Below are 26,983 nucleotides of genomic sequence, written 5' to 3' on the forward strand. Positions count from 1 at the left end.
TTTAACTGTAAGTGATGTGGTTTTATTTACTAAATTTGGCAACTGTATCAGAAATGAATGGCATGAACATCTTACCTCACTTACCTTCGCCTTCTAAGGTGAAAGTAACCAGTTGTGCCTGTAGCCTGAGCCATTGGGATTTTTTTTTAACGTCAACCCTTTTAGAGTAGGAAAAGAAGGCATAGGAAGGGAAGTCAGCAGCTTCTGTAGGTCTAGAAGTCAAACTGTAGTAATTATTTTATATCTTTAATATAAAAGCATGAAATCACCCTGGGAAAAGCAGCCCACTCTCTAGGGATGATAAACTCTTAAAAATTGGATATAAGAGCAAAAAAGTTTGAAAATCTGCCCTTGACGTCTGCAGACCATTTATCCCACCGGACCCTACTTGCCATGAACAGTGGCTGTTATCAAGTCAACAGAAAGGTTGACTTTGATGAGCCAGATTCTGTGTTAAAATGATCAAAAACAATATTACTAATGGAAGACACAGACTACAAGAGTGTCATATTTGAGCATTATTGCTACCGGAGATAAGTGGCCAGGCAGGGGATGCCTTTGAAAACTGCTGCTCTAGACTGAGCCCAGTGTCATACACAGGGATGGATTTACTATTTTGAGCATTACTTTACTACGTAGTTGCCTCCAGACCCAGGTCACTGGTGGTGTTTTAGTCATGATGGAACTTAGCCTTCCCACTCAACAATGTCCAGCTTGGTTTTGTTATGAATCTTTTTTTATAGTTGAGCCCTCTGCAACTTTTACTGTCATAGCCACTTTTACTGTTGTAGTCAGTTGTAGCCACAGTTAGGGGATTCCCCCCACCCCCCAAAACAAGCTTCGCTGCTTTTGTTCATTAACACTATGAAATAAAATATTTCGATTGCTTAGCTTGTTAATATTGCCATGTGGCCGGGACATCACCAATAGAAAAGAACATCCCAATGTTAGATTTTTAGGCTTTTCAGCTGTAACATTTTGTAACCAAAGGACTACTGTTGAAGTTTTAAGCTCTTTCAAACAATACCTCAGTGTGGTAGGGGTGTGGTTGGATTTTAGTGTTTTTGTTTGTTTGTTTGTTTTTAAGAGAGAGAGTGCACAAGTGGGTAGGGGCGGAGAGAGAAAGAGAAGGGGGTTGTGTGGAGGAACAGAGGGAGGGGGACAGAGAGAATCCCAAGCAGACTCCACGCCCTGGGCGGAGCCCGACATTGGGCTCCATCTCATGACTGAGATCATGACCTGTGCCCAAATCAGGAGTCAGACATTCAACCAACTGAGCCCGCCAGGCACCCCAACTGTTTTGTGAGTTTTAACCCATAAACACTAACTGTACTAAACACGTGACCTATTAGACTTAAAAACCACCAGAGGAAAATCATATGGATCCACGGGAGGGATTCTCTCCCACTTCTTCCCTCTGTCAGTTTCTCCTTCAGCATTGCCAGAAACTGAAACTGACACTTGGTTTAGGAACCGGAGAGCCTGGTCTTCTGAAGGCCTGGCTATTGCTCTCCCTGAAGGACAAAAGGATTCGTCAGAAGACTGAATTAATTTAGCTCTAAATAAAACACAGGCAAATATGAATGATTCAGGGTTCCTTTTAAAATATTGTTTATTGTTTTACTGATTACTAATAAAGACTTTGACAGCTGTAGTCTTTTACCTAATGTGCAACGTCAAGATGGAAACAGAGAAAAAAGAAACTATTTAACTCCTTATTAAATCTCTAACAATCACACTTCCACCTTATGCTAAAAAGCAGAGTGGGAACTCAGTGATTGGTTCCTAACATGACAAAACCTCTGGAAGAACCAGCATCTAGATGTTAGAGCTGTTCCTGGGCCATGTACAGGGTAGGAATCTGGTGAGCTCTGTTGTAGCCAATGTGTCCTTGGGGTTTCCTGGATTAGTGGCAAGTGAGGAGCCCAGACAGACAGTTCCCCAAGCAGTAATCAACTCTATTGGGACAGGCTTGAAGTAGGCATCAGATGAGGGGGAAGCAGGGAGGTCACAATGGAACACAATGGAAAAGAGATAGGGATCTTATCTCTGGGCAAAGAAGATAAAATTTTAGTTCATAAAATAGTGAAAATTTTTGTAGCTGCTACTTTTAAAAATTGTTTTAAAGCAGAAAATGCAGTAGCTGAAAGCATATTTGAGCATTATTTTATTTTCTGTCATTGAAATTGTTATTATTTGGTAAAAATTTCCAAAATGACACATCCAGTATCTGATTACAGTGCTGTAACTCAAGACATTGTGTTGCTAAGTTTGTTTGTTTGGGCTTACTCTTATTTATTTGTGAGGTAATTGATAAATGTGATTTATCACAGAGCCTTTTAATGTTGTAATCTTTATAAGGAGGTTTATCCCTTGCCAATAAGACTAAAAAGTATGTTTTTGACACACATACGTATTCTCTTCCGTCTCCTTATTTCAAAATGGATGACTTGAACGTCAGCTTTTCAGCTTTAGTGATTTGGGGACTTATGTTCTATTTCAGAGATGGCCTGCCTTATGTACACTGACCTGGCCTTTTTGTTTGCTTCTCAACCTGTTAGTTTCACTAATATCCCTTCCTATACAAAACCATCCATTAATTTTGCTTGATTTTTCCAAACTAGGCTCAGTAACATGGTGTTTCATCAGTGGTGCTGGACTGTGTGTCCCTGAGGGGCCTGTATTTCTCCTCTTGTTAAGTTGAATTGTGTACTGGGTTGAATAGTACCTTTTCAAAATTCATGTTCACTTGGAAGCTCAGAATGTGACCTTATTTGGAAATATGGTCTTTGCAGATGTAAGTGAGGTAAAAATTTGGATTTGGGGTGGGCCCTAAAGCCGATGATTGTTGTCCTTGTGAGAAAGGGAATGGACACAGAGGGACATTCAGGGAAGACAGACATTTGAAGATGAGGGTACAGATTAGAGTCAGGCCACCACCACCAATGACTGCCAGGAGTCACTTGGACCTGGAAAAGGCAAGGAAGGATTCTTCCCTGGAGCCTTAGAGAGAGTGTGGCCCTGCTGACTCTTTGTTTCGAACTTCTGGCCTCTACAACTGTGAGGGAATACATTTCTGTTGTTTTAAGCTACCAAGTTATGGTCATTTGTTTTAACAGCCATAGGAACTAGTGCAAGGAGCTTCCTAAAGTTAGACTGTGTATTGGGTGGCTCCCCAATACTCTGGAGGATCTGGCAAGAGTTTGGGGGGATATGGGGTATTAAGAAGACTGACAGGGCAGAGAGCTTGCATGGTAATTACCATGCACGGCCTTGTCTTTTTTTTTTTTTTTTTTTTTAACTTTGGTGAGGAATCCACTGACAAATGTAATTGTATACATTTAAAGTGTACAATGTGATGATTTGATATACATATATATATGGTATAGAATGATTGCCAAGATCAAGATAATCGACACATCCATTACCTTACAGTTAACTCTGTGTGTGTGTGTGTGTGTGTGTGTGTGTGGTGAGAAGGCATACAATCTACCCTCAGCAGCTTCCAAGAATACAACACCATTTTTTAAAAGATTTTATTTATTTGAGAGAGAGAGTGAGCAGGAGAGAGAGCGTGAGCAGGGACAGAGGGAGAGGAAGAAGCAGATTTCCCTGCTGAGCAGAGAGCCCCACACAGGGCTGGATCCCAGGACCCTGGGATCATGACCTGAGCAAAATGCAGATGCTTAAACCATTGAGCCACCCAGGTGCCCCAAGAATACACCACCATATTAAGTGCAGTGACCATGTGCACAGCTTTGTTTTGAGTGCTGTCTCTAATATTCATTTAATTGCCACAACCAGTCTATGAGGTCTTGGTACTCATTCCTTTTCCCAGAGAAGTTCAGTAAATTACTCAAGGCCACACAAATTGAATGACTAACTGAATGGTATTCCTAAGTATCACTTCTTACAGTTGTATTAAAAATTGATTTATGCTTTCTGTTGATGTGGATGGATATGTGGGTACCAAATAGATTATCACATATTGTGAATGTGTCTAGGGCCTTGGAGGATAAGACCTGGCTGGGCTCAGGAGAAAAAAGGATCAAGCGTTCCTCTCATTTGTTGGGATAAGAAGAAAGATACGTAAATTTAAATAAAGGAATAAATTGCAGAGGGATTTCTTACTGCACTCACAGAGGAGTGATGGGAGGGAAACAGAGATATTTTCCATGATATATCTTTGCCATTAATGTCAGGGGCTTTGTTGGCTGAGAGCTGTGGTTTGGATGTGGTTTTGTAGGTTTCATATAACTTAATTTTTTTCAGATGGAATGGGAGTGCTTTTCTTAGGAGTGCTGATTGGGGCAGTTCTGTTTGGGTATGTACTCATGAGCAGCACGGGGCCAAATAATCAGCTGCTGCTTTTCAGCCACTGGTGTTTCTGTTAGGGTTTCAGGCTCCTGGAACATTGTCACCTTGGGGGAGAGGACGCAAATCGATGACCAACTTTGAGGCGTAGTCATTGCATCAGGGATGGAGAACTGGCTACAAAGTAGTTAGAAACCAGGTGGAATGTGTTCTCTTAAGCCTTGCTTTCTTACGATGCCAGGTGTCATCGACATTTTTTGTAGGGTGTTGGTTTCATCGTCGACTTTGGCCATGGCTGGATGGCAAGATACCAAGCTTGATCAGGTTTTGAACGACTAGATGATTCAGGCGCTCTCTCTTTCTGAGAGCAGACGTTGAGGGTGCCTCTGAATGAGAGGCCCTGAATCAGACAGGGAGGGGAAACCTGGTGCCTGTTCTTAAGGTAAGTGTGCTGTCATTGGGGTGATGGAGACAGCAACACTCAGCAGAGTCCTTACCGTGTGCTGGGTAAGAGCCAGGGCTCAGCTGCCATTTCCTTTGTACCTGGATCTCAGTGAGGTTCCGATGTTCCCCATCTGTGAAATGAAGGATAATAGCACCCATCTATAAGGTTGCTCTAAGAATTGATGTGCTAATCCTTATAAAATACTTCCTGTAAGTCCTGGTACATAGTAAGGCTCCGCGTGTGGTTATCATACCCATATCATCTCATTAACGTATATTAACATTGTCCAGTTGTGAGACTGAAAAGCTCCTATCTTCTTAGGGGAAGACCACTTGTTCTGTGGTTACCAGTAAACCTCAGAACCTGTTCTCTTCACACTTCCGTCAGCTAGCCCATCTGCGACAGCAGCCCCTATGCCCAACACACGTGGTTGTAGAGCCAGAAGGTCAGGAGCAGCCTAATCCAGTGCCATGCTTCTGCAGGTCAGCCCCCCAACATCACCCTCACTCCCGCTCTGCATCTGCAGCTGGAGGTCAGTGTCTGGGCATCTCCCAGCCCCCGAGCTCAGAGGGTCTCCCAGCTGCTACAAGATCAGCACTCCGTGCTTTGCTCAAGGGGACTGCCTGCTGATGTGCACCTCGCCCCTGCTTTAGCAAGCAATACAGCAGTGGTTCTGTTCATGTATTGATGAGCCCTCTTCCTCTCACAGTGAAGAGACGGATAATGTGCTAAGGGGTCACCAAGAGGGGCTGTCTGAAAGAGTTCACATGAAGAGGTGAGTTTTGGTTCAAGTCGTGAAGTGGGAGTTATTTAAATCCGGAGAAATTGCAGGGGGGGGGGGATGTTTTCTAACTTGAGGGAACACACCGCAAGCGGAGATGTGAGTGATAATGGCAATGGTTGAGGAGCTGCCACCTACTTAGTCATCCCGGGACGCAGGGTGTGCATAGGGTGGGGTGTTGGAAACTAGCCTGGAATGGTTTGTAGGGCTGGGTTGTAAGGGCCTTGGCTCCCATCCGAAGGAGTTTTCCTCTTCTGGTGCTTCTCAAACATTTTTCTGTTTCTGAATTCTAACCACAGAGGACACTGAACTTTTACCATAAGAGGGAGTTTCTTTGAAATCTCCCTATTGGGGATATTTGTCATTCTTTCTTGGCTGCCCAGCATCTGAACTCTGTTTTTGTGCTTGAAAATTTTCCCATAGGAGGGAAAAAAGCAGGATCTGGTTTTTTTCCCACCATACAAACTGAAATGCCAGTACTTGCTTTTCCAGCCTCCCTTTCAGCTAGGACATGGGCAGAACCTGGGTTGGGAGTGGGGGCGGTGAGAGGGGATCTGGTCATGGCAGTGGCGCCTGTCGCTAGCGTGAGCCTGTGAGGATTGCACGCGGTAGAACTGACCACTTCTGATCAATCCTACAATTCACATATTCCCCCAATTTTAGTGTTGCTGAAATCGGGGTGCTCCTTACAATCAATTGTTGTGATAGAGTTTGGTAACCAGCACTATTTAGTTTTTTCCTTAACAAATAGAATAATCACCTAATGGTCTTAGAGTCAGCAACATAAAAGATGCAGACGGCTCAGTTTTGGCAGAAGTGTGCAAGTTGGATCAGTTCTGAGCTGTTTTTGCCTCAGAGCCCGATAGCTGGTTCTCCAGCCCTTTGGGTTAGTGTGTGAGCCTTCTAATAATTTCATTATTTGCTTAAATTAGTTAGACTTTGTTTCTGTTTGAAACTAAACATCTTGACTTGTATATTGATGTCATCTTAAAAAGTTTTGCAAATGTGGCAGTTTTTTTTTTTGTACTGCAGTTTATTAATATATCTGTTTTAATGGAAAAATGATGTTTTAGAAAGATTTATCTATTTTAAAGAGAGGGGGAAAGAAAGCATTCATGCATAAGTGGAGGGAGGGCAGAGGGAGAGGGAGAGAGATAATCTCAAGCAGACTCCCCACTGAGTGCCCAGCCCAACCTGGGGCTTATTTCATTAACCCAAGACCATGGCCAAAATCAGATCTTCAACCCAGTGAGTCACACGGGCATCCCAGAAAAAGAGTTTTTTTCTCTAAATATCTACTTAAATTTGATGTCCCAAGAAACTTTGGCATGCTAAGAACTCACAATTCAGGTGACATTATGGAGAATGTGTTCAGTGAGAGTGTGGCCCTCTGGCATTTTTGCTTCAGTGTGTACCTTGTGGGTTTGCATCCCTCTGGCACAGCACCTATTGCCTGCCATTCCTGTCCCTGAGACGTAACTTGAGGGGAGGAAGCACAGTGCAGGCCTTGGAGAGCTGGGAGATGCTTTAAGTTACAGTGATGTGACTGGATTCATAGAATTGCTTCTGTGTGCTTTCTTCATCTGTTCTCATCGTCATTCACCTGGGGAATCGGTCTCCCTTCAGGGTCTCCTCTATCTTAAGTTCTATAGAAACTGGTTTGGAGCCTGGACCTATGGCTTTTGGCTTTGAAATGCCAGATATCTTTTGTGCTCCAGATGCTTTTGAGTTCAGATGTTCTGGGAGTTAGCTCTTCCTTCATTTCAGATAATTGCTGGGTCTCCAAATTAAAAACAAAACAAAACAAAAAAAACAAAACTTTTTTCAAATTAGAAACTTTCTCAGCATGAGTGGTGTTACAATAAGTATTTGCATCTAATAAATCCCTCTTAGACTTTTCCCAGGTCTGTATTGCAAACATCACATGGGTACCTTTGCTTAGAATATTCAGTTCAGCCCACATGTGTCATCTACTCTTACTGTGTAGAAGGAAACATGCTATCTAAATAGAGGCCCTCTTTGAAGCAAAAACTTTACGTATTCTATTTGTGCTTGGAGAGCCTGATGAGAGACTTAGAGATAAACATTCCTAATCACGGTTGATTGGGGTATTAGACACAGAGATTGGGCACCATTTGGTAAGACAAGACACTCTCTGAAGAATTGGTCCTACTTTGTTCTAACATTGTAGACAGAGATCTTTCAAGAGGGAGCTAATATTTTGCACGTTTGTGGAATCCCCCCTGCCCCAAAGTCTCATCTCTGGGACGTTACTGAGGGAACCTAATGTCAAGGACTTGGCATTTTTTAACCACAGTACTGTTAAAATGGATGAAAAGCCATAATGCAAGTGAATGTTAGGCATTCATAAGATACCACTGTTTTTGATATGTTTCTTCTCTTTAGATATCTTAGAATAATTTTCCCGTCAGGATTTACGTCTCGCGGCTATTAATTTATTTTTAATTTGAGATAGTATAGTATATAGTATTCCATTTTCACTTCAGTTTCTTATAATTCCAATTATAAAATGCTTTTAAAATTAGGTTTCTGTGAAATTAAAATCCATCTAGGCATTTCTGGTTTCTGAGATAATGTTACTTCCTTTCCTCCTTCCACTGCCTTCTGCAACCTCCCTCAAAAGAGAAGCCAAAAGTCCAAAACCAAAGCTATATGTTTTAAAGAGGGGGACAGGGATCGATACTGCCACCACTAATTTTTCTTCAAAGACTTTATTTTTAAGTAATCTCTACACCCAAGATGGGGCTTGAACTCCCAACCCCGAGATCAAGAGTCACATGCTCTTTCAACTGAACCAGCCAGGCATTCCCTCCTCCAAGTCTTTAAAAGGAGACTTGTTGGAATAACATGATTCTCCTTTGTATTAGCTATTCCACATTTTGTGAGAACAGTTAGACTTTCTGAGTCGTCCTCAGTGACTGAGTGAGCGACACATGTCTCTTGTTAACACAGGAACATGTTTGGAGCCCGGTGTGGAAAGCCGTGTAACACCCTTGTCTAATGCTGTGTTTTATTCAGCACTTGGATGGAGTTCAGTGTTCTGTAGGAAGTCTTAAAGATTTCATTGGTTCAGAACTTGTAAGAAAAAGTGTGGGTTAAATTTTATATGACCATCTTCTATGAAAACTTGTTAGACGTAATAATGTAGGCCAAAGAAACACTTAAGACTCTCTCTTTCCAAGTGCTTAGATGCCCTCATTTAAGAAACATACTCAATAAGTTATGCTAATGGGTGGGAAAGCAGTCTGAAAAGTTTACATACTGCAAATGCAAGCTGCTGTCAGTATTTGGCAGTCACTTATTTATTCAGTAAAACAGCTGTTGAAGGTCCTTCCCCGGGCCAAACTCTCTTAGCCTCATTCCACTTAGAGAAATGAGCATCCAAGCAATGAGAAGCTGGTGTTTCTGTAAAAATATTTTGTGGTTCCTATTCGCCAAGAATTCAACTGGCATTTCCCTTAAATTAGTCCCAATCGTTAGGTTTCCCAAATCCACCAACAACTGCTCCCCAGCATGAGACACTGGTATTCAGTGGACGTGTTATGACTGACTGAATGAATCCACAAATATTTTATAGAGTGCTGAGTCACTGCAAGAGAGTGGAAGAAGTGCAAGACACAGACATTCTCACTTGGCGTACTTACATTTTAACTTGGAGACATAAATGGAGCACGCAGTTTCTGCATAGACTGTGAAGCAAGGCTATACAGGATTAAACACCAAGGGGACTGAGAAGACAGTCCAGAGAGAGAGAGGCAGGACTGTTTGATGTGGCCTCAAGTCATCCGAGCAGAAGGGATTTGAAAGGGACTATCTAGGACCCGTGGGATGTGGTTTGGACTATATGTTTATCTACCTCCAAAATCCACATATTGAAATCCTGATCCCTAATGTGAAGGCATTTGGAGATGGGGCCTTTGGAAGATGGATTTGTGCTCTTTTAAGAAGAGACAATGAAGGAGCTTGCTTCTCTCTCTCTCTGGTATGTGAGGCTACAGCAAGAAGATATATATCTGCAAGCCAGGAAGAAAGCTCTCATCATGAACTGAATGGGCTGGCTCCTTGATCTTGGACTTCAAGCCTCCAGAACCATGAGGCATAAATTTCTGTTGTTTAAGCCACCCAGTCTACGGTCTTTGTGTTATAGCAGCTTGAATTGACTAAGACAGGATAGAAGTAAGATGGGATATAAATCAGGCATCCCTGGAATGAAGAAACTGCTTTGAGAGAGTAAAGGGTGTGAATTGTGGGAAGGTCCAGGTGCAGAGGAGCTCTTCACAACATACTTTACATCTTGTGGTGCTCTCAGGCTTATTGATTTGGTTACCCATTATTATTATAGAAGGTAGAAAATAGGGACAAATCTGCACTGACTTAGCAAAACCCTAGAAATTATTGTCTACTTCCTTCCCTCTCTCCCTCCCTCCCTCGCTCTCTCTTTCTTTCTTATGTTGTTTTCTGGAGTGTGGTTCTCTTTTGCTTGCCACTGTAGTCCCACAGCCAGAACCATCCCTGGCAGTGTATAAAGTATTCAGTAAATACTTGAACAAGGGTTCACTATGGAGCCACAGAGTTTATGAATAACTAGAATCAGAAGCCCCCCCCACCCCCTGCGCTTTGCCCACCTGCTCACTGAGTGTTGAGCTTTCTGAGTTTGGGAATCCCTAATTCTCCTCGTGCCTGACATTAGTGGAGAAGCTTGAGGGGTTGGGGTAATTTTTGTGATGATAGTTTTGGATTTTTCTCCTGACTGCTTTGAGAGTAGAAAAATAATTTGATTCTTGCTAAACTAAATAACATAAATGAGGATCTTGTGGAATGAAACATTAAGGAATATTCAAAAGCAAAGAATAACAGACATAGTTTAACAATTTCCGAAAATAACATGGTAGAGATTCCATATCAGCCGACTGTTCATTTTTTCAGTGTGAAGGAGAACAAAAGGTGGTTTTTCCCAGGATGGTCATATTCTGTAGTAATTAGAGGTATTTAAAGGAGTTTGCATCTCAGCTCAGAAGGAAATGACCTACAATACACATAAATATTTAATTTACATTAAAAATCATAGAAATTGTCACTTCTGGTTCTTCAGATAATAGTAATCTTTTAAAACATAAAGAATAAAATCTTTTGAAATAAGTCACTAGCTTCTGTAACTAAGGTTGGAGAGGCCGTGTGGCCCAGAGGGGAACAGAGACCTGATGAAGGTGCCATCTGCTTTTCCTTCTTCCCCGTGCACCGTGAATATGACCACCTCCCAGTAGGAAGGCTTCATCTCGTGTTGCCCTATCTGCAGGCACTGACTCACTGCTCCAGTCCACCCTCTTGGTCATAGTTATTGAATTCTTTGCTGACCAAACTGTATTTTTATTAAAATTTAACAAAAGTATACTATAAGAAACAGTGGCCCCTGTTTTAAAGATCATTATTTAAAATATCTTTGGGCACCTCGGTGGCTCAGTTGGTTAAACATTGGACTCTCGGTTTTGGCTCAGGTCATGATCTTAGGGTCCTGGGATTAAGCCCTGCATGGAGCCTCGCATTGGACTCTGCACTCAGTGGGGAGTCTGCTCCAGGATTCTCTCTCTCCTTCCCCCTCTGCCCCTCCCCCGACTTGCCCATGCACTCTCTCTCTCTAAAATAAAAATAAGTCTCAAAAATATATAAAAAATAAAACATCTTCAGACAGAAGTCATATGGTTGAGTGCACATTTATCAACATTTAATATTTTTTTTTGTTGCTTTACTTTGATTTTCCCACATGGAATTAAAATCCTTTAGCATTCCATTAAAATAAGACATAAGTAGGGTCAAGCAATAAACTTTCTTTTCTCTGCATTTTTGTTCCATCTTTCTTGGACTTTGAAGTCTCCTATTCATTTCTCTGTCTCTTAAATGTTTTTAAAATCAAGTATTCTTATTTTAAATTATAAAAGCTGTACATACTCATTAAACAATTCAAGCGATAGAATCGTTTATAAATTAAGATGTCCTACAAAAAAAATCACAAGTACACAATCACACACGCATACACACGCTTGATCTTCCCTCTGTCTCTCCATATGAGCCCTTACTGCATGTACCATTTTGCAGCTTGATTTTTTTTTAAAAGATTTATTCATTTGAGTGAGAGAGAGAGAGAACATGGGTGAGGAGGGGGAGGGAATGAGGGGGAGAGAGAGAGAGAATCCTCGAGCAGAGTCTCTGCTGAGCACAGGGCCCCATGCAAAAGCTGGATCCCAAGACCCTGAGATCATGACCCAAGCAGAAACCAAGAGCCAGCCACTCAACTGACGCCACCATCCTGGCTCCCCTGCAGCTTGGTTTTTCACTTAGCAATGTATCATCAATCCTATAAATATTGGGGTCTCTCAGCGTTCTCTTTTCTCTTGCCAGATGTACTGAATGGTGTCACACCACTTTTAGTGTTAGCCACCTCCTGCCATTCCCAAATATTTCTTCCCAGCCCTGATGTGTCTCTGTCACTCCAGCCCATCTACCTGCCATTGCCTCATGGGCACTAATGTGAAGCTCTCCCCAAATGCTCTTTCTCTTCCTGTCTCCCTCCCAGGGCGCAGTGTATTTTTCATCTCATTTTCCAAGCCCAGATGTGGCATCATCTTCAGTCTTTCCTATTTCTCCTTCAGCCACACTGTGCCAATCACCAGTTGTTTTTTATCTCTTTGATATCTTTTAGATCACCTTTTCTCCATTCTGACTACCACTTCTGTGATGTCAGGTGAGTATCATGTCTTGCTTGGGTGCTCTAAAGGTCTGACTCTTCTCCCTTCTTCTCCTCTCCCTTCTCACCTCCTAATCCATCCGCTCACAGGCCTCAGATGCTCTTTCTCTAGTGCCAATCCGAACTTGTCTTAATATTCAGTGACTTGCCAATGTCTTTAGAGTAAAGGCAGACTTGCAAGACTTATAGGGTCTGCAAGACTTATAGGGTTTATCTGATCTGGCCTCTGCTTGTGCCTTGTCTGACTCATTGGCAACCATTGCATCTGTTTGAGTCTAACTCCAAACATAGCTGCCCACTCTGAGTTCCTTGAACATGCCATGCTCTCCCTTACACATGTTTGCCTTGGTGCCTTCTGTCTCTCCATCTCCCTGTTTCATCCTTTAGGCTACGTCATTGACGCTTCTTTCAAGAACTGGGTTTGGTGTCATTCCTATGTTCCCAGAGCATCTCACACTTACTTACCTTTATCCTATTGTACCATTGATTATAGTGCACTGTCATTACCTGTGTATGCTTTGTGTCACCCACACCAATGCTCACTAGCACCACCACCATTGATGATGCCACTCTAAGCTCCCTGAGGGCAGGAATAGGGAGAGCACAGAATGTAGTGCCTGACAGGGAAGGCATATTTGAATGACGAATGGACATAATCAGAAGCCCAGGAAGCCCATAAAACTGAGGAGTGGTTTGTTCCTCAATCCTAGGAGTTATGATGGTCAAGTCAGAAGCTTCACATGCCTTGGATCAGGCTGGCTCAGGTTAGGGTAAATACCTTTCAGGGCCTGGATATGGTCATTTGAAATATCAGTGCTATTAAGGAGTAAAGGAGAGTGTTCATGACTGGAATCTGTTTGCCTTCTGCTTTCCTTCAAAATTCATCCTGTCTGGGTCCTATTTAGACTCAGAGTGAGCAGGAGAGGTGGAGTCTTGTATAAGACCCTACTCTTCAGTGGGGCAGGAGCAGAAATGTGAGGGCTCTCAGAGTGAGGTACTTAGATTTGGGGTAGTCACAACACTTATGGTGGCTAATCTTGCCCATCACACAACTGGTTAATCATGCCACTCCACTCTTGCCTCCAGCCCTCAGTCTGTGTAAGTTCAGTAAAGGAAGACTTTCATTTCTTTATGAACCTTTCTCACTTCAGAGTCCCTGTGTCCTTTATCCACATGCTGCAGAGAGGAATAAATACCATTGAGAACCCTTATGACTCTCTTTTATACTTTATTGTACACTTTATTGATTTTACATTTGAATACCACCACTGAAGCTGTTACATTTTGGTTTATGCTGATTTGCATGGAATACTTCTCAGCTTTATAGCGATAGTTAATTTGTATGTTGGGATTCACAAAATGGAGGCCTCCCAGGGGCCCTGCCCTTATTACAAGACTACCTCCTAGCCAAGCATGGCGTGCTTCCACATTGCCTCTGGTAATGCTCTACAAAACTCACTGTTGCCCAAATCCCCTCAGGAAGACTGTTCTGCAGCTTGGTAGGCATTGTAGTTCCCTAAACCATGTATTGTTTTTCTTTGACTAAAGAACATCAAATTCATTACTAAGTTGTTTTAGTTTTGTCATTTGACAGTCTCGGTGACAAGACAGGCTCCAAATACAGCTGCTGAAGATTATGGGGATGGTCCTGAGATGTACCTTCACAGGTACCTAGAGAGTCCTTTTGGTCACTACCTCTTCAGCCACTCTCCAACATCTCTGGAAAGCTGCTCTTGGATCAAGCTCTGCATATTTTGTATTGTGACCTCTTGGAGTTTGTTCTAATCCTTCCAGCTGGAAAATTGAGATATGCAAAACTAGAATTTCACAGGGTGGAAATTGGAGTGTGAGAAACTCCAGATTTTCACAGTGAGAATCACAGGTCTCAGGAACTGTGCACAGGTAGCCAGAAACAGAAGTCTGGTTGAATTAGGGAGGTTTAATTCAAGGGAGAATAATGAGTATCCCTCAATTGAAAGAAAGCAATATGGCAGCTATTAGGGGACTCACAAAGCCTCAAGGAAAACCCACAGTGCAAACTATGGGGGACTTGGGGAAATAAATCAAGAGAAGAAATTGTCATTAAATGGCACATCGAAATGTAAGAAGGCACAAGTCAGACTATTATAAGCCATCAGAGTTTCCTCTGTTATAAAGAGATCTTATGAAAGGAATGATAGATCTATTGCTCATGGGAATCTCAGACCCTAAAGCTGCAAAATTGGTGGGCACAAGTTGAGCACTTAAAGCTGTTATTGTGCTTGCCACATAACTTTAAGACTCCTGTGCTAGAACAAGTTGGTCATGGAATAGGTTAGGATGACACCAGGTCACATACCAACCTCAAAAAATTTTTTATGTAAGAAGGTATACTGAGAAATATCACAAAATACTCAACCCAGCTAGACATCCCTCCTAGGTATTAATTTAGCTCCAAGAGATCCAAGGCTTCACTAAAGAAATTGGATTCTCAAGTTTCAAAGAATTAAGCACACCACCTTCTGGAATATTTGCTTATTTTATCTCTGAGAAATGTATTTTCAGAAGCTACAGATACAAGGCAGAAATATTACTAAGACAACTTAGAATCACAATGGCCATTGTAGGGAACATTTCGGTTAGACAAGATTGTTCATTTAGGAAGTGCACTTGAAAGTAAGGTGTTGAAGGTTCAGAAATAGCTGAAGTAAAATCCAATGAATGACCAAAGTAGTAATTAACAAAAGATTATTGTGCACCCACCAAAGAGACAGTTCTCAGACTGGGAGCACTCAAACCAAAACATGGAATGAGGCTCAGGGATATATTGTTACAAAACAACTTATATAATGGGAAGACATTCATTATTTTTCACAGTGGTTGTCATATTAGAAGTTTCTTCTTCTTTTTTTTTTTTTTTAAAGATTTATTTATTTATATAAGAAAGAGAGAGAGTAAGAGAGTGCATGCCCAAGTGGGGGGAGGGGCAGCGAGAGAGGAGGAAGAGAATCTCAAGCAGACTCCCTGCTGAGCCCAGAGCCCAAAGCTAGAACACTGAGATCACGACCTGAGATGAAACCAAGAGTCAGTTGCTTAACTGACTAAGTCACACAGGGGTGCTTGATGTTAGAAATTTTTTAAATTACAGGGAACTGGTTAGTGGTTACCTCATAACAATTTTGGAAAACAGTTCAAGTTTTGTTTGTGATTTCCAGAGGCATAAGCAAGAAATGACCCAGGTCAAGTTAGTCTTGCAAAATAAGCTAAATTAAGCTTTGCCTTAATGGCTAAGCTGTTTTTGTCTGCTTAGGGAATTTCTGAGGCATTTGTTTTTGATTTTAACAATTCCCCCCTTCTGGTCATTCTCTCAGTGGGCTGAGAGTATGACCAACCAGCATGGCATTATTTTCGGTTACCACCATTGATGTACTTGGGCCAAAGAATCACATAATTGCTGTTTTCACCGTCGAGTCATCAGGCTGCGGGGTCATGTAGTCACCGTCTTCATCATTTACGTAATTATTGTTGATTTCATCCAGTTGTGTGATTCTAATGGATACCAATAGGTGTGTGAGTGGCTGCTGATAGGTATTTAGAACCCTCAGGAGTATACTAACTTGGAAAGGTTAATATGACTATAAGGAGAACAATAGCCAAGGATTGAGAAATCCCCCAGAGCAGAAATTCCCAGGAGCCAAGCATTAACCAATTAAATAACTTAAGTGAATAATAATCAGATTCAGTTTTAGCTAAGTCAGTCTACATTTTTTTTTGGATCACGTGTAGTTGGATTTCAGTTTTTTTCTGAGTTACTTATATAGGTACAAGATGATGTGTTAGCAAATTCATATCCTCATGATTACTTAGGAAAGGATAAATATCCAGATGTTTCTTTTCAAGAGGTGGTATTGTAGGTGAGCTTCCACCTAAATTAGACCTCTATATGATGTGAGCAATCAGGCAATTTAATGACAGGCATATCTATGGAAACAAAAGAAAAACAAAAGTTGATAATTGGAGCAAATTATAAATTCAGGTTCTTAGTTTGGAGAAAGCCAGCTGAGAAGATTTCTAGATGTTAGTTTTGAAGCATCTTCAGATAGAGTGAGGGCAAGTACTGGCATTCTAACAGATTTTCCTGGTTTTCAGTTTCAATGTCTCTGGTGAACTTTCTAAGTAGTTCTGTAGGAATAGGCATGAAGATTGTCCACACATGAGCTGTTGTGGTGATTTTCCTGAAAGTTATATCAAGTTGTCCAGCTTTATTTTTCATGGCCTTGGAAAAGGGGAAGTTTTAGTTGCACAGTGATTCTAAGTCAAAGAATGGGAAAAAGTTAGCAATGTTAGTGTGGAAAGTTTAGGCAAATATTATAGAAAACTAGAAGAATTCAGGACAAAGTCAGTTTGCAGGTAGAAAACAGTATCTCTAAGACAATTAACAGCACTAGAGTCTGATATCCACAAAGATGTATTATTGAAACATTATTTTTCTTTCTGTAATCATTCCTATGTCTGTCAAAGATAACCACAGTAAGACTAATTTCTTTGTAGATTAAGTCTAATTTCAATAAACTTGGCCTGATTATTTACATAAGTGCATCAAGAATAGCGATTGACCATATAAACTCTTTTAAATCTGCTTTGCTGGGTTGTAACTTAAGAAATCTCAGATTGGAGGGCACCTGGGTGGCTCAGTGGGTTAAAGCCTCTGCCTTCGGCTCAGGTCATGATCTCAGGGTCCTGGGATTGAGCCCCGCATCGCATCGGGCTCTCTGCTCAGCGGGGAGCCTGCTTCCCCCTCCTTCTCTCTGCCTGCCTCTCTGCCTACTTGTGATCTCTGTCTGTCAAATAAATAAAGTTTAATAAAAATGTTTAAAAAAATGTTAAAAAAAAAAAGAAATCTCAGATTGGACTTTTAAAAGACTCTTGAGGCTAGGAAGCCAAACCAAGGACTTGTTTAAAACCTGGAGAACAGATTCTTATTGAACTTATGCAAATACATACATTGTCAAGAATACTTAATCAGAATTTCCAAACTCTGGAGAGATGAGGTAGGGAGAAAATGATAAATGCTTCAACCCTTGTTGCAAGGCTATCTATAACTTACAGACATTTGGTAAATATAGCTTTAAAGAAAGGAGAATAAGGGTTACTTTAAACATGGAAAACAAAATATTAAGGAACAAGCAATTTTTTTTAGATTTTTAAAAATATTTAATTAATTTATTTATTTGAGAGAGAGAGAGTAGAGGGAGGGGCAGAGGGAGAGGGAGAGAGAGAATCTCAAGTAGATTCCCCAGTGAACATGGAGCCTGACCCAGGCTTGATTCTACAATGCTGAGATCATGAGCTGAGCTGAAACCGAGAGTCAAATGCTTAACTGACTGACCCACCCAGGTGCCCCAGAATCAGCATTTTTAAACGAAATCATAAAAATTATGATTGTGTTCATCGGGTCATTCAGTCTCGTGTCATTCTTGTTTTGCTTCATTTTGAATTAGCAGCTTTATGAATCAATCAGTTTTCCAATAGAGTTTTAGAAGTTCTTACTCAGTTTAGTGTTATGATCTTAAAGTCATCAGAGATCTGCATTTTAGGGTACTTCTTAGGGTCTTTGCCATGAATCTATTTGAAGGTAAGACATTTTTGCAGTGCTAGTACCATTTTGTTTTCATTATTACTGCTTTGTAATCTTTAAATATGGGGTTGTGATACCTCCAGCTTTGTTCTTCTTTCTTAAGGTTGCTTTTGCTATTTGTGGCCTTTTGTGGTTCCATACAAATTTTAGGGTTAGTAGTTCTAGTTCTCTTAAAAATACTATTGATATTTTGATAGGGATTGCACTGAATCTGTTGCTTTAGATTGCTTTAGGTAGTATGGATAATTTAGCAGTATTAATTTTCCAATCTATGAGAATGGTATATCTTTCCATTTGTTTCTGTCAACTTCAATTTCTTTATCAATGTTTTATAGTTCACAGTATAGGTCTTTCACCTGCTTGGTTAAATTTATTCCTAGGTATATTATTCATTTTTGTGCAATTGTAAATGGACTTGTTTTCTTGATTTTTTTCTGCTACTTTATTGTTGGTGTATGGAAATACAACAGATTTTTGCATATTAATTTGTATTCTTCAACATCACTGAATTCATGTATTACTTTGAGTAGTTTTTTGGTGGAGTCTTTAGGGTCTTCTATGTATAGTATCATGTCATCTGCAAATAGTGACAGTTTTACTTCTTCTTTACCGGTTTGGATGTCTTTTATTTCATTTTCTTGTCTGATTGCTCCAGCTAGAACTTCTAGTACTATGTTCAATAAAAGTGCTGAGAGTGAACATCCTTGTCTTGTTTCAGATCTTAGAGGAAAAACATAGTTTTTACCATTGAGTAAGACTTTAGTTGTGGGTTTGTTATATTTGGCCTTCATTATGTTGAATAAACCCACCATGTTGAGACTTTTTATTATGAATGGATGTTGAATTTTGTCAAATGTTTTCTCTGCACCTACTAAGATGATCATATGATTTTTATCCTTCATTTTTTTAATGTGAGAATAAATCCCATTTGATTGTGGTGAGACTTTTAATGTATTGTTGAATTTGGTTTGCTAATAGTTTACTGAGTTTTGTAATTATTTTGATAAAGGATATTGGCCTGTAGGTTTTTTGTTTTGTTTGTTTGTTTGTTTGTTTTGCAGTGTTTTTGTTTGATTTTGGTATCAGGGTAATGCTGCCCTCATAGGATGTGTTTGGAAGGTTTTCTTCTTGTATTTTTTGGAATAGTTTGAGGAAAGTAGGTATTAATCCTTCTTAAGCGTTTGTTAGAATTCATCTGTGAATCTGGTCCTGGATTTTTTTATTGGGAGGTTTTTATTTTGTTTTTTGTTTTTATTTATTTTGTTTTGTTTTGTTTGTTTGTTTTTTTTTGTTTATTTTTGTTTTTATTACTGACTCAATTTTGGTATTAGTAATTGGTCTATATAAAGCATGAGTTTTTGAGAAAGGGAGGAAAGACTTTTAAACCCAGTGGATTCCACCTTTCCATTTAGATTACCTAAGGTCTCTTAATATGATGGACCCTCTGTTTTTAACAGCTGTACCCAAACACAAGGAATCACACTTCTCACCCCCTTTTGAATAGAATAGTGTAACTTACCAAGGAGTTTCAATAAACAAAATCCAGGTATGCACAATAAAGTTAGAGAACTCAAATGCAAAGAAAACAAAACTCAGATTGAGGAGATCCTTACCCTCAAGCTCCAAAGTCAGCAAGAAATCAGTGAGCTCAATGGACCCAGGGTATCAGCACTTGTTTGCTCAGTGTCATTGGAGTCATTGGGGTCTTCTTTGGATTTCCCTTCTGAACCTATGAATTGTCAAAAGTTCATAAATAACAGAACTAAAAACAATTTATCTCTGAAGCAGTAATCAGCAAAAGTTTATTTTGCACATATCAAAAAGGTAATTCACAAACCAGGAGTTCTTAAACCAAAACATTGGATGAGGCTCAGGGGTATATTATTATAAAGCAGTCTATATAGTGGGAAGGCAGTGACTGTTTATTGTTCATAGTGATTAGAAAAAATACCAGCTTTTTCTTAAATTATAGGGAATTGGTTTTGTCTTCTCAGAAAAATTTCAAGGCTGGCTTCCGTTTGTTTTGTTTTTAACAAAAGGTTCCCAAATCAAACAAACCGAATGAGATAAATAGTTTAATTGTTGTGCAGAAGTCACCAGAAGTCTTCAAGATTCCAAAATAACTTCATTGAAAGATTCAGTGCAAAAGGCTGATGAAAAATTAAAGACCCAATGATACCTAAAGACAAAAGACTTCTTTTTTTTTTTTTTAATTTTATTTATTTATTTGGCAGAGAGATCCCAAGTAGGCAGAGAGGCAGGCAGAGAGAGAGGGGGAAACAGACTCCCTGCTGAGCAGAGAGCCGGACGTGGAGCTTGATCCCAGGACCTGGAGACCATGACCCAAGCTGAAGGCAGAGGCTTAAACCACTGAGCCATGCAGGTGCCCCAAAATAAAAGACTTCTTAAGATTGACATGTCTCTTTCAACTCCCCTCTATCTTCCTTTTCCTCAGTACTGTATTTTACTAATCCCCGAGTTGACTTTCCACTCTGACCATAAACTGTAAGTTGATAAAATCCACCAAGTTAGTGGACTTACAACTGCAACAGCTCCAATACCAGAAAACTAAAAATGCTGTTTCACCTCCTAGAGGCCCATCATCAACACACTGGCCGAGAAGTCAGTGTCTCGTTTGTAATCAGCGGGGACACTGAAAAAAAAATTGTCCTCAAAGATTTTTTTGTTGTTGTTGTTGAACTCTTCCACACCAACTCAAATGCCCCATATCTACCCTTGAAGGAGGGCCCCCATATAGGCTCCTCTTAGAGTTGCCAGGACTTAAACGAAATTTCCAGTAAACTCTTACCAGTTGTTTTCTTAAATAGCAAGGGGAAACTAAATTAAAATTAATGGAAAATCTTGCTAAATGCTGGTAGATACTAGAAGTATATTCTCTAAACCCTACTGTCCTTGGAGCCTGCAGATGGGATCTTAGGAAAGCTGACAGAGCTGGCAAAGGCTAAGAATTCTTACTGGAGTCAGTTCTCCTAGGCCTCTTTAGTGGTTGAGAGAGGAAAGTGAGATTTTATGTTATCCCTTCCCTTCTAAATCCAGACTTTTACGAATTTGGTTTTGAGGTCTCCATTGGTGGTAGATCCTTTCTCTCCCAGGGACAACTATTGCCTTCTTGCTTGTATTGTTTTGTGTCCTAAGAACTTGACTGGTTTTCCACCTGCCAGAGGTTTAATTTTATTTTTCACTAGGAATTTAGGATTCTAATGGTACTAATTAAAATCAGTATATGTACTTAAAAATATTTCAAAATAATAAGCGTGAAAGTAAGCCACTGTGAATGAAAATAGGTAAAGAAAGTAAAATGACTATTTCAGAATGAGAAAGAAGGACAAAACATAGTAAATAATCTGAATGGATATAAAAAGTTATAGAACTTTTGTAGAAAAGGAATCTTAGGAAATGAATGTTAATTGTGGTCAAGCTGGCTAAGATTAGAATGGATTTAAGGGTTTTTTTTTTCTCTCTTAAAAAATGAGTTTTATTGGGGCACCTGGGTGGCTCAGTGGGTTAAGCCTCTGCCTTCGGCTCAGGTCATGATCTCAGAGTCCTGGGATCGAGCCCCACATCGGGTTCTCTGCTCAGCGGGGAACCTGCTTCCTCCTCTCTCTCTGCCTGCCTCTCTGCCTACTTGTGATCTCTTTCTGTCAAATAAATAAATAAAATCTTTAAAAAAAAATGAGTTTTATTATTAAAAGTACACTGGTGCAAAATTAAAATTTGGTCTTCTCTTTGCTAAAAAGATAAAGTGTCCTTGTGCTATGGGTCTGGTCTTGATAAGTGATTGTGAAAGCCTTTTTGTTTAGTCACTTTACCTTTTGGCCAATCTCCCCGGAAAGTAAAGTTGTTTTTGTTTTTGTTTTTGTTTTTGCTTTTTTTTTTTGCCTTAGCTAAATAGTTTCCTGTGTTTCATGTTGTTTTTATATCAGGTTTTGAATTACCTATTAGAACCCAGTCTTGTTCATATTAAAAGAGCCAAGTCTCATTCACGACAATGTAACCTTTTGTGTTTGCCTTTCAAATCTTCTATTGCTAATTGGGTTAATAGATAATTAACTATTTGATAATAATCTATCATCCTACTTAGTCAAATATTCAAATGTTTTGATATTTTGACAACTTCCTCAAATCAAACTCTAAATGGAGTCTTCTTGACCTCAAAGTATCTTTGATATTTCCGAGAGGGTCCCTGAAAATCTCAAAAGATTTGTTTTTCACCTGGTAAGAGAGAGATGTTAAACAAATTAGGTCTATTTGACATGTTAAATTATGTAGAAAGCATTGTCAAATAAGTACTCATAAACTGTCAAATAAGTATTCATAAAGATTAATGGAATGGATTCTACCAAGTGCTCTCATCCACCAACACTGTTGCCAAATTACAAGGTTTTTGACCTTGGGTGCTTATTTCACAACTGAAGAAGACTTTTCCTAACCTCTGGTCTGTGCAAATGCTAGAGACATTAAAATCAAATTGACTAGGAAGAGAATTAACTGACGTTGAGGTAGACTGCTTCCTCCCAAAACACTAAGAATGTTTCTTTTCGTTTCTCCTTTCTTTCCAACAATCCTTTTCCTAACTCTTGTGTCATGAAGATCTTTGTCATTCTCTTGTCAGCCTACTGCCTTGCCCTGGCCTGGAAAGACATTGCCATTGTTTACAATACTCAGATGATTATAAAAGCAGGTTATCCAACCCCCTAGTCAACTGTTGGATTTACTGTGGTGCTGGTGATTCCATAATTCTTCCCATCACAAACTTCTCCCTTATTTCCAATGCCTCAGTTTCTCTGGAATACACTTGTAGATAAACACTTCTGGAGAAGTGGAGACTTTTATGTAAAATACATAAACAAGCCATTTGGCTTGAGAAAATGACTCCTTCAATGGGGTCTTTCTTTGATCTACTTAATCTAAGTTAGTTTGAGCCATGGGGGTGTGACATTGGAAATTTTGGAATATCCTCCAAACATTGGGTATTATTCAGTTTATAACCATTCTAATAGTCTCCCTGATACGCTATAGTCTCTCAAAAGCTTTAAATGTATGCATGCAGTCACTGGTAATGAGACAAATCTTCTTTCTGTGTCAAGAATGACAAAAAATGGGATGAAGAAACTGCCAACTAAAGGACCAACACCTTGATATCCTGACCTATGAATTGCAGTTAGAGATTCATCCTGATTCCAACATCAACACGGAGTGGTAGTTCAGAGTGGCACTAATACTCTAAATTTTGATCAATACTTGCAGTACAACTAAGAATTTATCAAAAGTGGGGGAAGTTGATGATATTAATTTGTATATTGGGACCCACAAAATGGAGGCCATCTCAGTGGCCTAGTCCATGTCACAAATCTAAACAAAGTTAGCCTGCACTTATTGAAAACACCTGTCAAGAGACCCTAAAACCTGTCACAATCTTTCAAGTTAGTTTTAACTAGCTTATCTTACCTAGAAAATAGGACGTGCTAACCTTACAAGGAAATCCCTGAATTCCTAGCCATTCATGCCCTGTTTCCATGTTGCCTCTTCTTACATTCTATAATGCTCATTCTTGCCCACAAAACCTTAGGAAGAGAGCTCCACTGTTTGATAAGCTCTGTACTCCCTAAATACATGGATTGTTTTTCCTTGAATAAAGGAGTTAAATTACTTACTAAATTGATTTGGTTTTGTCATTTGATAATAGTAAACTTGGGATGTTGAAATAAAGTGTCAAGAATTCTTTCTTGTCTTCACTTTATTATTCTCCTTGGGGAAAAGTGAGAGAGTAAGATCTGCCTCCTAGTTTTAAATGAGGACATACAGGCTAAAAGTGCCTAGTTTAGTGCTTAGTACAGGTGAGGCACTCGATGAATGTTATTTGATTTGGAAAGTGGACAAAATATCCCAATTTGAATATCTATTTTCTACCAGAAGTTCTTACAAATGTAGGCAGTAAAGCGGGCAATATCCCTGTATTTCAGATAAGGAAATAAGACCAGAGGAGATCCTACTTTGTGGATCTGTGTGGATTTTGAATGTATGCCTCTTTCATCCTCCATGATTTATTTCTGTGTTGAAATAATGACCAAGGCAGGCAGAAATTATTTTAAAAAAGAGATCTAAAGAAACAGTTCTCTAAGTAATATGTCTTAAAGTCCCAGAATACTTCAAATAATAATCAGACACATGTTTAGAAGATACTATAAATCAGCTCTTCCAGAGCCCCTTTCCCCCCAACTATAAAATGGATGTGATAATCCAATAGTTATTTTAATCAGGGACAAAACTCCTTAAAACCCCTAGTTATGTGAAAGGACTTTAAGTCATTTTCACAGATATGTGAAGATTAAGGTAAAAAGAACTCTGGGATGACATAGGATAGGGTAGATTAATAACACATTGCCTGTTCATTCTAAGAGCTGAATATATATGCTTTTCCAAAGTATGGAAATATCGGATGTATTAACCATGTAGTTAGAGCTCTTGAGAAGAGCAGTGATTAGTTATAAATCCACTTAATTTAAAATTAAATTAAATTAAATTAAATTAAATTAAATTAAAATTTAAGCCAGTAGTTGAAGAAAGTAAATTTTTTTAATCAATTTGGGAATGGAATGGACACAAATAAAACCTCAAGTGTGAGAAGATGAAAAAAGTTACTATTTTGATTGACCACACATCTCGAAAGGAAGATTTAAAGGATGTGTAGGTCTTTGAGGCCCAAGAGTAGCATTCTGGTTTGTTAAGCTGAGCAAAAACTAGGACTAGGACAAAACATTTTTTTTCTTTCTTCTGGGTTACAGATTTGTACAAAGGGGACTCGGAAGAACATGAAGCTGTGGCCATTACATTGGGTCAAAACTAGATTCTCTCAAGTTCTGTAAGAGTCAGCTGAATTCACTAAAGTCCCAACAAGGACAAAATATTATATTTCATTATTTCTGCTTAGCAGCGGCTAATTTTTCCTTGACTCAGCTGAGTTTCTGAGCCTCTCAATCTAGTAGACAGTTTCTCTCTTATTGTGTGTACAATCTTAGCCTCTGGTCATGGATCAGAAAATAACAGAAATAATGTTTGTTTTATAGGCACCTTACTTAGGAAGTATCTCAGAACCAAGTCAACTTAATTGCTTCTGTGTTTAGCAGAGAACCAGCAAATCACTGCACCAAGGCTGTAATTGGGACATAAAGGACACGAGGTCAAGTGATAAGGGGATAGCTGGAATCAGGAAAAGATGTAGGATTACTTGTCTTACAGGTGCCCCTCCAGCCTTTGCCTGGCCAGGTGCCAGGAGGACAAGCCTGGAGGAGAGGGTCTTGGCTTCTCCTTCCTTCAATTCCGTTGGTCAGCATGGACCTGTCCATTCGCAAGCACATTACCACAGCAGTAACAAGTTAGTGTCTGCCCTCTTACACTTTAGTCTTTGTCAAACAGTAGATTTTAAAATTCTTTGGAGGCAGGATTGCCTTAGTCACTTTTATATAACCTCCCTAACTGTCAACATCCTTGGTTTGTAGTAGGTGATTCCTTTTTAAATAAAAATATATCTCAGTTATTTTAAGGTAAACACTCTGCTTTATTGTTTTAGAATTTTTGGCAGGGGGTATTATAGCAGATCTCAAAGATGCAATGAAGCTTAAATGAGCAAGCTAATATGTTAAATATGTTCTTGTCCAGATAGTATCACTTTTGGGGGGGGGCAGGGGAAGAATATGCTCTCTCAGTCCTACGTGAATACGTTATCTAGTCTAAGAACTTTCTTTGGCCGTCCTAGTTAACCTTGTCACTGGTCAGGTGGTGGAGCCCACTTGGAATAGGGATGTGAACTTACCAAGAGGGTGAGTCCTGGTGTCTCATGTGTCTCTGTTACAGAGGCCAATAACCATGATTATTACTGTTCTTGTTATATACTTTTCTCCCCTTTATGTCCTTACGAATAAATGATACCTGGCAGCACAGTATCTTTGGAAGCTACTGTTTTATTAATTTAGTTAGAATGGCATCCATCTTTCTTCTGCCTTCTCCCTGTAAGAAAAAGCATGAAATTATTTTTAAAAACTGGAGCGAGTAAGAATTGGGATTTACTTTACTATTTCCTATAAAGTTCTTGAGAAACTTCTAGATTAGACACTTGAAGTATATAAATCTGAAACAAAGAAGCATCCCACCACAAACATAGGTTTGCTTTTGATAAACTTGCTTGGATTAAGTCTCTGAGGGTTTCCTTAATATAACTTTCAGAATATTAAGATTCAAGGGAATTTTTATAAAAGAAATATTAGCATTCATAACTCCCATCTGCTGTGCACCTCCAGTTGACAGGTACTAAGATATGTTCTAATGACATCTTGTTCAACAACTTTGTGACTTTGGAGTATTATCCCCATTTTACAGACAAGGAAGTGGGGATCCTGATAATTGATGTGACTTGTCACATACCTAGAAAGTAGTAAGCAGAGCCATCTCACTTGAATCCACTGTTGGGGAAACTTGCCCAGTATTTGGGTAGTTGTAGAATTTTTTTGCAAGCACTTACTATGTCCAGAGTATCTTTTTGCCTGAAGCTGGAGGCTTAGAGAAATGGTATTAAAGGATCCTGGAGGAATAATTAAACCCTTTCCTTATCTCTGCCCCAACTCCTCACTTTAACCCTCTTATAGGAAGGCATATATATCTAATTTTATTTTTAAAAAAGATGTATTTATTTATTTGAGAAGGAGAATGAAAACATGAGCTGGGGGTGGGGGGCAGGGAAGGGCAGACTCCCTACCAAGCAAGGAACCTAATGTGGGGCTCCATCCCAGGACCCTGAGATCATGACCTGAGCCAGAGACGAGACTTAACTGAATGAGTCACACAAGTGCCCCATAATTTTGTTTTAGAAGCTTGTGATGACTACTTGGCAAAAAACCCCACTTCATTATCCTAGTGTTTCAGAAACGTGACTTCTGAGACATCTGACGTATTGGTGCTTGTACTGACTTTAACCCACACTCCAAATAGGAAAGCTTGGTCTACACTGCCACCAATGTATACTGCTCAGTCAGACCCAGATGTACT

General features: G+C 39.7%; 1 protein-coding gene across 1 annotated transcript in view; it reads left to right on the forward strand.

Annotated features, from left to right (window-relative positions):
* The window catches only part of FAM13C (family with sequence similarity 13 member C), a 141,252-nt gene that overhangs the window by 20,096 nt on the left and 94,173 nt on the right, over positions 1-26,983 (forward strand). The window lies entirely within an intron of this gene.

The sequence above is a fragment of the Martes martes genome (genome assembly GCF_963455335.1).
Source record: "Martes martes genome assembly, chromosome: 14".
Taxonomy (NCBI): domain Eukaryota; kingdom Metazoa; phylum Chordata; class Mammalia; order Carnivora; family Mustelidae; genus Martes; species Martes martes.